The sequence below is a fragment of the Mandrillus leucophaeus genome, unplaced genomic scaffold, assembly GCF_000951045.1.
Source record: "Mandrillus leucophaeus isolate KB7577 unplaced genomic scaffold, Mleu.le_1.0 Scaffold475, whole genome shotgun sequence".
Lineage (NCBI taxonomy): Eukaryota > Metazoa > Chordata > Mammalia > Primates > Cercopithecidae > Mandrillus > Mandrillus leucophaeus.
Genome location: NW_012105087.1, coordinates 509,071 through 513,385, shown reverse-complemented (window position 1 = coordinate 513,385; position 4,315 = coordinate 509,071). Strand labels below are relative to the sequence as shown.

At 44.9% G+C, this 4,315-nt stretch overlaps 1 long non-coding RNA gene and 1 pseudogene across 2 annotated transcripts in view; both read left to right on the top strand.

Moving 5' to 3' along the window:
- The window catches only part of LOC105550277, a 1,106-nt gene extending 611 nt beyond the window's left edge, over positions 1-495 (top strand). The window contains exon 2 of the long non-coding RNA XR_001007680.1: positions 12-495. This is a non-coding gene — a long non-coding RNA (uncharacterized LOC105550277). The remainder of the gene's footprint in view (positions 1-11) is intronic.
- LOC105550294 overlaps positions 1-4,315 on the top strand; it is a 931,651-nt pseudogene that overhangs the window by 420,050 nt on the left and 507,286 nt on the right. The gene's annotated exons all lie outside the window — the stretch shown is intronic.

Here is a 4,315-nt window from a genome sequence, read left to right as displayed (position 1 = left end):
TTGGATAAGAGGTAAGGAATCCAGCTACAATTTTATTAGTGCTTGAAACGGGCTTCCTTGAATTCTGCAGGCCCTATCATTTTTTTTTTTTTTTTCTTACTAATCAGAAGAGAGCTGGGATAGAAGCCCCATCTTTGTATTCCATGAAACACGTTGGGTTGGAGTAAAGGCAAAAACAGCTAGACATACCAGGTGTGTCTGTTTGTATTGATATTTATAAGCTGGCACTCGTCAACACTCCTGTTTCTCCTGTGCTCCCTTCTCTGGGAAGAAGTATGGGTTAAGGGGTGTGAGTTGTGGGAAGAATTGTCCTCGTACCTCCTGGATTTATTATGTTTCTCAAATACCAACCAGTAAGATCCCAAATAACTTGAGAAAAATTGTTTCCTGATCTGTCCACTTCTGGTGTCAAAGATTTTACTCATCTTCTTAGTACATTCTATGTATTTTATATGTATAATTTTATACAATTAAAAATAGATTTTTGTCTAGTGAGCCAGACTGACTCTTTCTTGAGACCTATATATTAGAGAAGCTCTAAAACGTCCCTGTTCTTTTACATGTATACTAAATAAGAATTTTTAGGCCGGGCGCAGTGGCTCACACCTGTAATCTCAGCACTTTGGGAGGCCGAGGTGGGTGGATCACGGGGTCAGGAGTTCGAGACCAGCCTGGCCAACGTGGTGAAACCCCCATCTCTACTAAAAAAAATAAAAAATTAACTGGGCGTGGTGGTGGGCGCCTGTAATCCCAGCTACTTGGGAGGCTGAAGCAGGAGAATCGCTTGAACCTGGGAGGCGGAGGTTGCAGTAGACCGAGATTGATTGCACTTCAGCCTGGGACATCAGGGCGAGACTCCGTCTTCAAAAAAAAAAGAATTTTTATTAGCATTTTTGGGGTGGTAGAAATGATTGCACAAGGCAGCCTGCCTCCCTTTCTGCAGACATTTAACCTGGACTTTGTCCTTGGCCCTTTCTCCCCAACTCTACCTACTCCCACTGGCAATCTCACCCATTATGGTGGCTTGAACTCCACTATACACATGACTCTCAAATCTATTTCTTCCTCCCCAACCTGTTTTAAGCTTTTACATTTACTTTCCACATACTGGACATGACCACCTGAATATGACAAAAGCCCTTTGAAACATATCCAAAATAAAATACATTTCTCCCTACTGATTCCTCTTTGACTCTCTAGATCTATTATTCAAATTATTATTATTATTATTGAGACAAAGTCTCGCTCTTGTCCCCCAGGCTGGAGTGCCATAGCGTGACCTCAGCTCACTGCAACCTCTGCCTCCTGGGTTCAAGCGATTCTCCTGCCTCAGCCTCCCGAGTAGCTGGGATTACAGGCGCCCACCACTACGCCCGGCTAATTTTTGTATTTTTATTAGAGACCAGGTTTCACCATGTTGGCCAGGCTGGTCTCGAGCTCCTGACCTCAGGTGATCCGACTGCCTCGGCCTCCCAAAGTGCTGGGATTACAGGTGTGAGCCACCACGCCCGGATGATCTATTATTAGAATTATTATCTATGCTGTTACCTAAGCCACACACCTCAGATCTGCCCTCAACTCTTCTCTACCATAATCTAATCAGTCACTACTGTTGAGTCTACCTCCTAATAAGTTGTTTTTTTTGAGACGGAGTTTTGCTCTTGTCGCCCAGTACAATGGTGCAGTATCAGCTCACTGCATCCTCTGCCTCTCGAGTTCAAGAGATTCTCCTGCCTGAGCCTCCCAAGTAGCTGGGATTACAGGCACCCACTACCACACCTGGCGAATTTTTAAATTTTTAGTAGAGATGGGGTTTCACCATGTTGGCCAGGCTGGTCTCGAACACCTGACCTCAGGTGATCCGCCCACCTCGGCCTCCCAAAGTGCTGGGATTACAGGTGTGAGCCACTGTGCCTGGCCTACCTCCTAATATGTTTTGTCCATATTTACTGCCTTAGTTTAGGTTTGGTCCTTTCTCATCTCCAGACTGAATCACTATAATAGCTTCCTAGCTGGTCTTCACCTCCATTCTTAACATCCTCCACACTACTGTCATATTTCTTTATAAAATACTTACGACTGTGATACTCCCTTGCTTAAGCCATCACTGAACTATCTTTACCTTTAGCAGCATTTCCCAGAGTTTAAAAAAAAATTTTTTTTGAGACAGAGTCTCACTCTAATGAGCAGGCCGGAATGCAGTGGTGTGATTTTGGCTCACTGCAACCCCGCCTCCCAGGCTCAAGGAATCCTCCCACCTCAACCTCCAGAGTAGCTAGGACTATAGGCACACACCACCACACCCAAGTAATTTTTTAAAAATTTTTTGTAGAGATGGGTCTTGCTATATTGCCCAGGCTGGTCTTGAACTCCTGAACTCAAACTATCCACCCGCCTCGGCCTCCCAAAGTGCTGGGATTACAGGCGTGAGCTACCATGCCTGGCCTACCATTTCCCAGTTTTATATGTGTTCCTGAGATGATTTTAGATGATAGATGGGCAAACAGTTTTTAATAGTTGTGCTTTTATCTGAATTTGTAGTAGAAAAATATTGATTTTCCTTTCAGTATACATTTATGTTTAAAGTCAGTCTAAGGAAAAATAAGCAAAAACTAGTATGGGGACTATCTGCAAATATTAAAAACCATGAATACTCAAATATTTGAAATAGGTAAATTTCTTGCTTATAGCATCAATTCCAAAATCCTTAGCATAGCAGACCCTAAACTGTATTTCCAGCTTTATTTTCCAGTCACATAGCATCAGGCAGACAGAATATCCTGCCATTCTAATATTCATTCATTCAATAAGTATCTATCAGATGTCTACCATGAGCCAGACATTGGGCTGAACTTTAGGGATTTTAGTTGTAAATAACTATCTCTGCCATAAGGATTACATTCTAATGGGAAAAACAGACAATAAACAAGTTAGAAAGTAAACAAGGTAATTAAAGATTCTGACTGGCCTAAGTAACATGGCAAGACTCTGTCTCTACAAAAGATTTTTTAAAAATTAGCCGCATGTAGTGGCGTGTGCCTGTAGTCCCAGATGCTCAGGAGGATGAGGCAGGAGAATCACTTGGGCCTGGGAGATTGGCCGCTGTAAGCCATAATTGCACCACTGCACTCAGCCTGGTTGACAGAGTGAGACCCTGTCTCAAAAAAAAAAAAAAAAAGAAGATTCTGATTTAAGTTCTGTGAAGGAAATACACAGTGAAAGATAGGAGGGTACAGAAGATCTCTTTGGGTGACAGTACTATTGAGATCTTAAGAATGAGGTCGAACTCGGCTGGGCGCAGTGACTCATGCCTGTAATCCCAGCACTTTGGGAGGCCGAGGTGGGTGGATCACAAGGTAAAGAGTTCAAGATTAGCCTGGCCAATATGGTGAAACCCCGTCTCTACTAAAAAAATTTTAAAAAGCTGGGCGTGGTGGCACGTGCCTGAAGTCCCAGCTACTTGGGAGGCTGAGGCAGGAGAATCACTTGAACCCAGGAAGTGGAGGCTGCAGTGGGCCGAGATCGCACCACTGCGCTCCAGCCTAGGTGACAGCGCGAGACTCCATCTCAAAGAAAAAAAAAAGAGTTCGAACCCAATATGTGAAAAGCTAGAGGAAGAGCACCAGGAACAGAAAGCTGCGGGGAGCAGTGGCTCATGCTTGTAATCCAAGCACTTTGGAAGGCTGAGAAGGGCGGATGATCGGAAGTCAGGAGTTAGAAACCAGGCTGGCCAACATGGTGAAACCCCATATCCACTAAAAATACAAAAATTAGCTAGGTGTGGTGCCGCACGCCTGTAGTCTCAGCTACTCAGGAGGCTGAGGCAGAAGACTTGAACCCGGGAGACGGAGGTTGCAGTGAGCCAAGATCGCATCACTGCACTCCAGCCTGAGCGACAGAGACTCGCGTCTTGAAAACAAAAACAAACAAACAAACAAACAAGTTGCAAAAGCCCTGGGATGAGAAAGAGCACACCACCATTGGGCGAAAGTGCAAGGAGAGCTTCATGGGTGACGGAGAAGAATGGCGGTTGAACAGGTTGAAAACACAGAGCAGGCTATGTGAGTTAAAAATTTTATTTTAAGTGCAGCAAAAAGCCAAAGAAAGAACCAGCTGCAGGGTTACACGCCTGTAGTCCCAGCTGCTTGGGAGGCCAGAGGATCCCTTGTGCCCAGGAGTTTCAGGCCAGCCTGGGTAGCATAGCCAGACCCCTCTAACAAAAAGGGTTTTTAGGCCGGGCACCGTGGCTCATGCCTGTAATCCCAACACTCTGGGAGGCAGAGGCTGGTGGATCACCTGAGGTCAGGAGTTCAAG